Here is a 13,548-nt window from a genome sequence, read left to right on the forward strand (position 1 = left end):
TGGGCAAGCCTTACTCACCTTCTGCTGGTCGGAGTGGGCGAGCCTTACTCACCTTCTGCTGGTCGGAGTGGGCGAGCCTTATTCACCTTCTGCTGGTCGGAGTGGGCAAGCCTTACTCACCTTCTGCTGGTCGGAGTGGGCGAGCCTTATTCACCTTCTGCTGGTCGGAGTGGGCGAGCATTATTCACCTTCTGCTGGTCGGAGTGGGCAAGCCTTACTCACCTTCTGCTGGTCGGAGTGGGCGAGCCTTATTCACCTTCTGCTGGTCGGAGTGGGCAAGCCTTACTCACCTTCTGCTGGTCGGAGTGGGCGAGCCTTATTCACCTTCTGCTGGTCGGAGTGGGCGAGCATTATTCACCTTCTGCTGGTCGGAGTGGGCGAGCCTTATTCACCTTCTGCTGGTCGGAGTGGGCGAGCCTTATTCACCTTCTGCTGGTCGGAGTGGGCGAGCATTATTCACCTTCTGCTGGTCGGAGTGGGCGAGCATTATTCACCTTCTGCTGGTCGGAGTGGGCGAGCCTTATTCACCTTCTGCTGGTCGGAGTGGGCGAGCATTATTCACCTTCTGCTGGTCGGAGTGGGCGAGCATTATTCACCTTCTGCTGGTCGGAGTGGGCGAGCCTTATTCACCTTCTGCTGGTCGGAGTGGGCGAGCATTATTCACCTTCTGCTGGTCGGAGTGGGCGAGCATTATTCACCTTCTGCTGGTCGGAGTGGGCGAGCATTATTCACCTTCTGCTGTTCGGGGAAGGCTAGCGAGACTAGTCGTGTGATTGGTGGCAGATGTTGCCATAATGTCACGCATTAGTTAGTGTTCTGAACGTGGTAGAAAGACTCCCTTTCATAAAAAGGAAAATGTTTCAGGCTGGTCTGATATACTGAAGCCTTTGGCCGCGTGGTCATAGAACCATTTTCATACATATGCACCAAAAGGATTACTTTTGGTAGTTGAATAAGGAACAGGAGGAACGGGACGGTGGTGTGAGTCGGGAGTTGCGTATGTTGCTGCCGTACAAGTGGTCCGGTAAGGGTGTTGATGTGTTGCTTAATGACCACTACTTAAACTCACCCACCCTACCTGCTCTCTCTCTCTCTCTCTCTCTCTCTCTCTCTCTCTCTCTCTCTCTCTCTCTCTCTCTCTCTCTCTCTATATATATATATATATATATATATATATATATATATATATATATATATATATATGTTTTGAAATGGTTTGGGCACATGGAGAGAATGAGTGAGGAAAGATTGACCAAGAGGATATATGTGTCGGAGGTGGAGGGAACGAGGAGAAGTGGGAGACCAGATTGGAGGTGGAAAGATGGAGTGAAAAAAGATTTTGTGTGATCGGGGCCTGAACATGCAGGAGGGCGAAAGGAGGGCAAGGAATAGAGTGAATTGGATCGATGTGGTATACCGGGGCTGACGTGCTGTCAGTGGATTGAATCAGGGCATGTGAAGCGTCTGGGGTAAACCATGGAAAGCTGTGTAGGTATGTATATTTGCGTGTGTGGACTTATGTATATACATGTGTATGGGGGTGGGTTGGGCCATTTCTTTCGTCTGTTTCCTTGCGCTACCTCGCAAACGCGGGAGACAGCGACAAAGAAAAAAATATATATGTATATATATATTTGTTTTTTTAATTCTACTTTGTCGCCATCTCCCGCGTCAACGAGTAACGCAAGGAATTAGACGAAAGAATGGCCCATCCCACCCAAGTACACAGGTATATACATGCACGTCCACACACGCACATATACATACCTATACATTCCAACGTATACGTATATACATACACAGACATATACATATTTACACATGTGTATTTCATACTTGCTGCCTTTATTCATTTCCGTCGCCACCCCGCCAAACATGAAATGACACCCCCCCTCCCCGCATGCGCGCGAGGTAGCGCTAGGAAAAGTCAACAAATGCCACATTCGTTCACTCAGTCTCTAGCTGTCATGTATAATGCATCGAAACCACAGCTATTATATATATATATATATATATATATATATATATATATATATATATATATATATATATATATATATATATATATTATACTTTGTCGCTGTCTCCCGCGTTGGCGAGGTAGCGCAAGGAAACGACGAAAGAACGGTCCAGCCCACCCACATACACAAGTATATACATACACGTCCATACACGCACCTATACATTTCAACGTATACATGTATATACATACACACATATACATATATCCACATGTACATAATTCATACATGCTGCCTTTATTCATTTCCGTCGCCACACCGCCACACATGAAACTCCCTCCCCCCCTCGCACGTGCGCAAGGTAGCGCTAGGAAAAAACAACAAAGGCCACATTCGTTCGCACTCAGTCTCAAGCTGTCTTGTATAATGCACCGAAATCACAGCTCCCTTTCCACATCCAGGCCCCACAAAACTTTCCATAGTTTACCCCAGACACTTCACATGCCCTGCCCTGGTTCAATCCATTTACAGCACGTCAACCTCGGTATACCACATCGTTCCAATTCACTCTATTCCTTACATGCCTTTCACCTTCCTGCATGTTCAGGCCCCGATCGCTCAAAATCTTTTTCACTCCATCCTTCCACCTCCAATTTGGTCTCCCACTTCTCCTCGTTCCCTCCACTTCTGACACATATATCCTCTTTGTCAATCTTTCCTCACTCATTCTCTCCATGTGGCCAAATCATTCCAATACACCCTCTTTGCTCTCTCAACCACACTCTTTTTATTACCACACATCTCTCTTGCCTTTTCACTACTTACTCGATCAAACCACCTCACACCACATATTGTCCTCAAACATCTCATTTCCAACACATCCGTCCTCCTCCGCACAACCTGATCTATAGCTCACGCCTCACAACCATATAACATTGTTGGAACCACTATTCCTTCAAACATACCCATTTTTGCTTTCCGAGGTAATGTTCTCGCCTTCCAAACATTTTTCAACACTCCCACAACTTTTGCCCCCTCCCCAACCCTATGAATCACTTCCACTTCCATGGTTCCAGCCACTGCCAAATCCGCTCCCAGATATCAAAGACATTTCACTTCCTCCAGTTTTTCTCCATTCAAACTTACCTCCCAGTTGACTTGTCTCTCAACCCTACTGTACCTGATGGCCCTTCTCTTATTCACATTTACTTTCAGCTTTCTTCTCTCTCACACTTTACCGAACTCAGTCACCAGCTTCTGCAGTTTCTCACCTGAATCAGCCACCAGCGCTGTATCATCAGCGAACAACATCCGACTCACTTCCCAATCCCTCTCATCTGTAACAGACTGCATACTTGCCCCTCTCTCCAAAACTTTTGCATTCACCTCCCTAACAACCCCATACATAAACAAATTAAACAACCATGGAGACATCAAGCACCCCTGCTGCAGACCGACATTCACTGGGAACCAATCACTTTCCTCTCTCCCTATTCGTACACATGCCTTACATCCTCGATAAAACTTTTCACTGCTTCTAGCAACTTGCCTCCCACACCATATACTCTTAATACCTTCCACAAAGCATCTCTATCATATGCCTTCTCCAGATCCATAAATGCTACATACAAACCCATTTTTGTTTTTCTAAGTATTTCTCACATACATTTTTCAAAGCAAACACCTGATCCACACATTCTCTACCACTTCTGAAACTACACTGCTCTTCCCCAATTTGATGTTCTGTACATGCCTTCACCCTCTCAATCAATACCCTCCCATATAATTACCCAGGAATACTCAGCAAACTTATACCTCTGTAATTTGAACACTCACCTTTATCCCCTTTGCCTTTGTACAGTGGCACTATGCATGCATTTTGCCAATCCTCAGGCACTTCACAATGAGCCATACACACATTGAATATCCTCACCAACCAGTCAACAGCAAACTCACCCTCTTTTTTAATAAATTCCACTGCAGTACCATCCAAACCCGCTGCCTTGCCGGCTTTCATCTTCCGCAAAGCTTTCACTACCTCTTCTCTGTTTACCAAATCATTCTTTCTGACCCTCTCACTTTGCACACCACCTCGACCAAAACACCCTATATCTGCCACTCTATCATCTGACACATTCAACAAACCTTTAGAATACTCACTCCATCTCCTCACATCACCACTACTTGTTATTACCTTCCCATTAGCCCCCTTCACCAATGTTCCCATTTGTTCTCTTGTCTTACGCACTTTATTTACCTCCTTCCAAAACATCTTTTTTTTCTCCCTAAAACTCAGTGATACTCTCTCATCCCAACTCTTTTTATTCTCCCTAAAACTTAATGATACTCTCTCACCCCAACTCTCATTTGCCCTCTTTTTCACCTCTTGCACCTTTCTGTTGACCTCCTGCCTTTCATTTATACATCTCCCAGTCATTTGCACTATTTCCCTGCAAAAATCATTCAAATGCCTCTATCTTCTCTTTCAATGATAATCATACTTCTTCATCCCAAAAACTCACTACCCTTTCTAATTTGCCCACTTCCCATGCTTCTCATGCCACAAGCATCTTTTGTGCAAGCCATCACTGCTTCCCTAAATACATCTCATTCCTCCCCTACTCCCCTTACGTCCTTTGCTCTCACCATTTTTCATTCTGCACTCAGTCTCTCCTGGTACTTCCTGACACAAGTCTCCTTCCCGAGCTCGCCTACTCTCACCACTCTCTTCACCCCAACATTCTCTCTCTCTCTCTCTCTCTCTCTCTCTCTCTCTCTCTCTCTCTCTCTCTCTCTCTCTCTCTGTATATATATATATTTTTTTTTTTTTTTTTTTGCTGTCTCCCGCGTTTGCGAGGTAGCGCAAGGAAACAGACGAAAGAAATGGCCCAACCCACCCCCATACACATGCCTTGATTCAATCCACTGACAGCACGTCAACCCCGGTATACCACATCGATCCAATTCACTCTATTCTTTGCCCTCCTTTCACCCTCCTGCATGTTCAGGCCCCGATCACACAAAATCTTTTTCACTCCATCTTTCCACCTCCAATTTGGTCTCCCTCTTCTCCTCGTTCCCTCCACCTCCGACACATATATCCTCTTGGTCAATCTTTCCTCACTCATTCTCTCCATGTGACCAAACCATTTCAAAACACCCTCTTCTGCTCTCTCAACCACGCTCTTTTTATTTCCACACATCTCTCTTACCCTTACGTTACTTACTCGATCAAACCACCTCACACCACACATTGTCCTCAAACATCTCATTTCCAGCACATCCATCCTCCTGCGCACAACTCTATCCATAGTCCACGCCTCGCAACCATACAACATTGTTGGAACCACTATTCCTTCAAACATACCCATTTTTGCTTTCCGAGATAATGTTCTCGACTTCCACACATTCTTCAAGGCTCCCAGAATTTTCACCCCCTCCCCCACCCTATGATCCACTTCCGCTTCCATGGTTCCATCCGCTGCCAGATCCACTCCCAGATATCTAAAACACTTCACTTCCTCCAGTTTTTCTCCATTCAAACTCACCTCCCAATTGAATTGACCCTCTACCCTACTGTACCTAATAGCCTTGCTCTTATTCACATTTACTCTTAACTTTCTTCTTTCACACACTTTACCAAACTCAGTCACCAGCTTCTGCAGTTTCTCACATGAATCAGCCACCAGCGCTGTATCATCAGCGAACAACAACTGACTCACTTCCCAAGCTCTCTCATCCCCAACAGACTTCATACTTGCCCCTCTTTCCAAAACTCTTGCATTCACCTCCCTAACAACCCCATCCATAAACAAATTAAACAACCATGGAGACATCACACACCCCTGCCGCAAACCTACATTCACTGAGAACCAATCACTTTCCTCTCTTCCTACACGTACACATGCCTTACATCCTCGATAAAAACTTTTCATTGCTTCTAACAACTTGCCTCCCACACCATGTATTCTTAATACCTTCCACAGAGCATCTCTATCAACTCTATCATATGCCTTCTCCAGAGCCATAAATGCTACATACAAATCCATTTGCTTTTCTAAGTATTTCTCACATATATTCTTCAAAGCAAACACCTGATCCACACATCCTCTACCACTTCTGAAACCACACTGCTCTTCCCCAATCTGATGCTCTGTACATGCCTTCACCCTCTCAATCAATACCCTCCCATATAATTTGCCAGGAATACTCAACAAACTTATACCTCTGTAATTTGAGCACTCACTCTTATCCCCTTTGCCTTTATACAATGGCACTATGCACGCATTCCGCCAATACAGAGGCCGGCAGGATGGCCTCTGTATATATATATATATATATATATTTTTTTTTTTTTGTCGCTGTCTCCCGCGTTTGCGAGGTAGCGCAAGGAAACAGACGAAAGAAATGGCCCAACCCACCCCCATACACATGTATATACATACGTCCACACATGCAAATATACATACCTACACAGCTTTCCATGGTTTATCCCAGACGCTTCACATGCCTTGATTCAATCCACTAACAGCACGTCAACCCCGGTATACCACATCGCTCCAATTCACTCTATTCCTTGCCCTCCTTTCACCCTCCTGCATGTTCAGGCCCCGATCAGACAAAATCTTTTTCACTCCATCTTTCCACCTCCAATTTGGTCTCCCTCTTCTCCTCGTTCCCTCCACCTCCGACACATATATCCTCTTGGTCAATCTTTCCTCACTCATTCTCTCCATGTGCCCAAACCATTTCAAAACACCCTCTTCTGCTCTTTCAACCACGCTCTTTTTATTTCCACACATCTCTCTTACCCTTATGTTACTCGATCAAACCACCTCACACCACACATTGTCCTCAAACATCTCATTTCCAGCACATCCATCCTCCTGCGCACAACTCTATCCATAGCCCACGCCTCGCAACCATACAACATTGTTGGAACCACTATTCCTTCAAACATACCCATTTTTGCTTTCCGAGATAATGTTCTCGACTTCCACACATTCTTCAAGGCTCCCAGGATTTTCGCCCCCTCCCCCACCCTATGATTCACTTCCGCTTCCATGGTTCCATCCGCTGCCAGATCCACTCCCAGATATCTAAAACACTTTATTTCCTCCAGTTTTTCTCCATTCAAACTTACCTCCCAATTGACTTGACCCTCAACCCTACTGTACCTAATAACCTTGCTCTTATTCACATTTACTCTTAACTTTCTTCTTTCACACACTTTACCAAACTCAGTCACCAGCTTCTGCAGTTTCTCACATGAATCAGCCACCAGCGCTGTATCATCAGCGAACAACAACTGACTCACTTCCCAAGCTCTCTCTTCCACAACAGACTTCATACTTGCCCCTCTTTCCAAAACTCTTGCACTCACCTCCCTAACAACCCCATCCATGCATATATATATATATATATATATATATATATATATATATATATATATATATATATATATATATATATATATATATATAAGAGAGCTTGGGAAGTGAGTCAGTTGTTGTTCGCTGATGATACAGCGCTGGTGGCTGATTCATGTGAGAAACTGCAGAAGCTGGTGACTGAGTTTGGTAAAGTGTGTGGAAGAAGAAAGTTAAGAGTAGCAAGGTTATTAGGTACAGTAGGGTTGAGGGTCAAGTCAATTGGGAGGTGAGTTTGAATGGAGAAAAACTGGAGGAAGTGAAGTGTTTTAGATATCTGGGAGTGGATCTGGCAGCGGATGGAACCATGGAAGCGGAAGTGGATCATAGGGTGGGGGAGGGGGCGAAAATTCTGGGGGCCTTGAAGAATGTGTGGAAGTCGAGAACATTATCTCGGAAAGCAAAAATGGGTATGTTTGAAGGAATAGTGGTTCCAACAATGTTGTATGGTTGCGAGGCGTGGGCTATGGATAGAGTTGTGCGCAGGAGGATGGATGTGCTGGAAATGAGATGTTTGAGGACAATGTGTGGTGTGAGGTGGTTTGATCGAGTGAGTAACGTAAGGGTAAGAGAGATGTGTGGAAATAAAAAGAGCGTGGTTGAGAGAGCAGAAGATGGTGTTTTGAAGTGGTTTGGGCACATGGAGAGGATGAGTGAGGAAAGATTGACCAAGAGGATATATGTGTCGGAGGTGGAGGGAACGAGGGGAAGAGTGAGACCGAATTGGAGGTGGAAAGATGGAGTGAAAAAGATTTTGTGTGATCGGGGCCTGAACATGCAGGAGGGTGAAAGGAGGGCAAGGAATAGAGTGAATTGGAGCGATGTGGTATACCGGGGTTGACGTGCTGTCAGTGGATTGAATCAAGGCATGTGAAGCGTCTGGGGTAAACCATGGAAAGCTGTGTAGGTATGTATATTTGCGTGTGTGGACGTATGTATATACATGTGTATGGGGGGGGTTGGGCCATTTCTTTCGTCTGTTTCTTTGCGCTACCTCGCAAACGCGGGAGACAGCGACAAAGTATAAAAAAAAAAAAATATATATATATATATATATATATATATATATATATATATATATATATATATATATATTCCTATGAGTCCACGGGGACTCATAGGAATATACTTGTTCACACTCAAAATTGTGAGCCTTTCCAATATATATATATATATATATATATATATATATATATATATATATGTATGTGTGTGTGTGTATATGTGCGTATGTATGTGTATGTGTGCGTATGTGTATATCTATATATATATATATGTATATTATCCCTGGGGATAGGGGTGAAAGAATACTTCCCACGTATTCCTCGCGTGTCGTAGAAAGCGACTAGAGGGGACGGGAGCAGGGGGCCGGAAATCCTCCCCTCCTTGTATTAACTTTCTAAAATGGGAAACAGAAGAAGGAGTCACGCGGGGAGTGCTCATCCTCCTCGAAGGCTCAGAGTGGGGTGCCTAAATGTGTGTGGATGTAACCAAGATGTGAAAAAAGGAGAGATAGGTAGTATGTTTGAGGAAAGGAACCTGGATGTTTTGGCTCTGAGTGAAACGAAGCTCAAGAGTAAAGGGGAAGAGTGGTTTGGGAATGTCTGGGGAGTAAAGTCAGGGGTTAGTGAGAGGACAAGAGCAAGGGAAGGAGTAGCAATACTCCTGAAACAGGAGTTGTGGGAGTATGTGATAGAATGTAAGAAAGTAAATTCTCGATTAATATGGGTAAAACTGAAAGTTGATGGAGAGAGGTGGGTGATTATTGGTGCATATGCACCTGGGCATGAGAAGAAAGATCATGAGAGGCAAGTGTTTTGGGAGCAGCTGAATGAGTGTGTTAGTGGTTTTGATGCATGAGACCGGGTTATAGTGATGGGTGATTTGAATGCAAAGGTGAGTAATGTGGCAGTTGAGGGAATAATTGGTATACATGGGGTGTTCAGTGTTGTAAATGGAAATGGTGAAGAGCTTGTAGATTTATGTGCTGAAAAAGGACTGATGATTGGGAATACCTGGTTTAAAAGCGAGATATACATAAGTATACTTATGTAAGTAGGAGAGATGGCCAGAGAGCGTTATTGGATTACGTGTTAATTGACAGGCGTGCGAAAAGAGAGACTTTTGGATGTTAATGTGCTGAGAGGTGCAACTGGAGGGATGTCTGATCATTATCTTGTGGAGGCTAAGGTGAAGATTTGTATGGGTTTTCAGAAAAGAAGAGTGAATGTTGGGGTGAAGAGGGTGGTGAGAGTAAGTGAGCTTGGGAAGGAGACCTGTGTGAGGAAGTACCAGGAGAGACTGAGTACAGAATGGAAAAAGGTGAGAACAATGGAAGTAAGGGGAGTGGGGGAGGAATGGGATGTATTTAGGGAATCAGTGATGGATTGCGCAAAAGATGCTTGTGGCATGAGAAGAGTGGGAGGTGGGTTGATTAGAAAGGGTAGTGAGTGGTGGGATGAAGAAGTAAGAGTATTAGTGAAAGAGAAGAGAGAGGCATTTGGACGATTTTTGCAGGGAAAAAATGCAATTGAGTGGGAGATGTATAAAAGAAAGAGACAGAGGGCAAGAGAAAGGTGCAAGAGGTGAAAAAAAGGGCAAATGAGAGTTGGGGTGAGAGAGTATCATTAAATTTTAGGGAGAATAAAAAGATGTTCTGGAAGGAGGTAAATAAAGTGCGTAAGACAAGGGAGCAAATGGGAACTTCAGTGAAGGGCGCAAATGGGGAGGTGATAACAAGTAGTGGTGATGTGAGGAGATGGAGTGAGTATTTTGAAGGTTTGTTGAATGTGTTTGATGATAGAGTGGCAGATATAGGGTGTTTTGGTCGAGGTGGTGTGCAAAGTGAGAGGGTTAGGGAAAATGATTTGGTAAACAGAGAATAGGTAGTGAAAGCTTTGCGGAAGATGAAAGCCGGCAAGGCAGCAGGTTTGGATGATATTGCAGTGGAATTTATTAAAAAAGGGGGTGACTGTATTGTTGACTGGTTGGTAAGGTTATTTAATGTATGTATGACTCATGGTGAGGTGCCTGAGGATTGGCGGAATGCGTGCATAGTGCCATTGTACAAAGGCAAAGGGGATAAGAGTGAGTGCTCAAATTACAGAGGTATAAGTTTGTTGAGTATTCCTGGTAAATTATATGGGAGGGTATTGATTGAGAGGGTGAAGGCATGTACAGAGCATCAGATTGGGGAAGAGCAGTGTGGTTTCAGAAGTGGTAGAGGATGTGTGGATCAGGTGTTTGCTTTGAAGAATGTATGTGAGAAATACTTAGAAAAGCAAATGGATTTGTATGTAGCATTTATGGCTCTGGAGAAGGCATATGATAGAGTTGATAGAGATGCTCTGTGGAAGGTATTAAGAATATATGGTGTGGGAGGAAAGTTGTTAGAAGCAGTGAAAAGTTTTTATCGAGGATGTAAGGCATGTGTACGTGTAGGAAGAGAGGAAAGTGATTGGTTCTCAGTGAATGTAGGTTTGTGGCAGGGGTGTGTGATGTCTCCATGGTTGTTTAATTTGTTTATGGATGGGGTTGTTAGGGAGGTAAATGCAAGAGTTTTGGAAAGAGGGGCAAGTATGAAGTCTGTTGGGGATGAGAGAGCTTGGGAAGTGAGTCAGTTGTTGTTCGCTGATGATACAGCGCTGGTGGCTGATTCATGTGAGAAACTGCAGAAGCTGGTGACTGAGTTTGGTAAAGTGTGTGGAAGAAGAAAGTTAAGAGTAAATGTGAATAAGAGCAAGGTTATTAGGTACAGTAGGGTTGAGGGTCAAGTCAATTGGGAGGTGAGTTTGAATGGAGACAAACTGGAGGAAGTGAAGTGTTTTAGATATCTGGGAGTGGATCTGGCAGTGGATGGAACCATGGAAGCGGAAGTGGATCATAGGGTGGGGGAGGGGGCGAAAATTCTGGGGGCCTTGAAGAATGTGTGGAAGTCGAGAACATTATCTCGGAAAGCAAAAATGGGTATGTTTGAAGGAATAGTGGTTCCAACAATGTTGTATGGTTGCGAGGCGTGGGCTATGGATAGAGTTGTGCGTAGGAGGATGGATGTGCTGGAAATGAGATGTTTGAGGACAATGTGTGGTGTGAGGTGGTTTGATCGAGTGAGTAACGTAAGGGTAAGAGAGATGTGTGGAAATAAAAAGAGCGTGGTTGAGAGAGCAGAAGAGGGTGTTTTGAAGTGGTTTGGACACATGGAGAGAATGAGTGAGGAAAGATTGACCAAGAGGATATATGTGTTGGAGGTGGAGGGAACGAGGGGAAGAGTGAGACCGAATTGGAGGTGGAAAGATGGAGTGAAAAAGATTTTGTGTGATCGGGGCCTGAACATGCAGGAGGGTGAAAGGAGGGCAAGGAATAGAGTGAATTGGAGCGATGTGGTATACCGGGGTTGACGTGCTGTCAGTGGATTGAATCAGGGCATGTGAAGCGTCTGGGGTAAACCATGGAAAGCTGTGTAGGTATGTATATTTGCGTGTGTGGACGTATGTATATACATGTGTATGGGGCGGGGTTGGGCCATTTCTTTCGTCTGTTTCCTTGCGCTACCTCGCAAACGCGGGAGACAGCGACAAAGTATAATAAAATATGATAATATATATATGTATATATCCCTGGGGATAGGGGAGAAAGAATACTTCCCACGTATTCCCTGCGTGTCGTAGAAGGCGACTAAAAGGGGAGGGAGTGGGGGGCCGGAAATCCTCCCCTCTTGTTTTTTTTTTTTTTTTTTCCTTTTTTTAATTTTCCAAAAGAAGGAACAGAGAAGGGGGCCAGGTGAGGATATTCCCTCAGAGGCCCAGCCCTCTGTTCTTAACACTACCTTGCTAACACTGGAAATGGCGAATAGTTTGAAAAAAAAAATTATTGGTGCATATGCACCTGGGCATGAGAAGAAAGATCATGAGAGGCAAGTGTTTTGGGAGCAGCTGAATGAGTGAGTTAGTGGTTTTGATGCACGAGACCGGGTTATACTGATGGGTGATTTGAATGCAAAGGTGAGTAATGTGGCAGTTGAGGGAATAATTGGTATACATGGGGTGTTCAGTGTTGTAAATGGAAATGGTGAAGAGCTTGTAGATTTATGTGCTGAAAAAGGACTGATGATTGGGAATACCTGGTTTAAAAAGCGAGATATACATAAGTATACTTATGTAAGTAGGAGAGATGGCCAGAGAGCGTTATTGGATTACGTGTTAATTGACAGGCGTGAGAAAGAGAGACTTTTGAATGTTAATGTGCTGAGAGGTGCAACTGGAGGGATGTCTGATCATTATCTTGTGGAGGCTAAGGTGAAGAAAAAAAGAATGTATATAACTTATTTGTTTATCTTATTTAGTTGCTGTCTCCCGTGTTAGCGAGATAGTGCAAGGAAACAGACGGAAGAATGGCCCAACCCATCAACATACACATGTATATACATAAACGCTCACACACGCACATATACGTACCTATACATTTCAACATATACATACACAGACATATACATATATACATGGGTACACATCCACACTTGCTGCCTTTGTCCATTCTCGTCGCCACCCCGCCACACATGAAATGGCAACCCCTTCCCCAGCGCACGCATGAGGTAGCACTAGGAAAGGACAATAAAGGCCACATTTGTTCACACTCAGTCTCTAGCTGTCATGTATAATGCACTGAAACCACAGCTCCCTTTCCACATCCAGGCCTCACAAAACTTTCTATGGTTTAACCCAGACACTTCACATGCCCTGGTTCAGTCCATTAACAGCATGTCGACCCTGGTATACCACATTGTTCCAATCCACTCTCTTCCTTGCACGCCTTTTACCATCCTGTATGTTCAGGCCCAGTTAGCTCAAAATCTATTTCACTCCATCCTTCCACCTCCAATTTCGTCTCCCACTTCTCTTTCCCTCCATCTCTGACACTTATATCCTCTTTGTCAATCTTTCCTCACTTATTATATCCATGTGACCAAACCATTTCAATACACCCTCTTCTCCTCTCTCAACTACACTTTTTATTACCACATATCTCTCCTACCCTTTTATTACTTACTCAATCAAACCACCTCACACCACATATTGTCCTCAAACATTTCATTTCCGACACATCTACCCTTCTCCGCACAACCCTATCTATAGCCCATGCCTGACAACCATATAACATTC

The 13,548-nt window shown here is 44.2% G+C and overlaps 1 protein-coding gene across 11 annotated transcripts in view; it reads left to right on the forward strand.

The window, feature by feature from the left end:
* Positions 1-13,548, forward strand: part of LOC139745674 (uncharacterized) — a 365,941-nt gene that overhangs the window by 171,376 nt on the left and 181,017 nt on the right. The window lies entirely within an intron of this gene.

This window comes from Panulirus ornatus, chromosome 4, assembly GCF_036320965.1.
Source record: "Panulirus ornatus isolate Po-2019 chromosome 4, ASM3632096v1, whole genome shotgun sequence".
Lineage (NCBI taxonomy): Eukaryota > Metazoa > Arthropoda > Malacostraca > Decapoda > Palinuridae > Panulirus > Panulirus ornatus.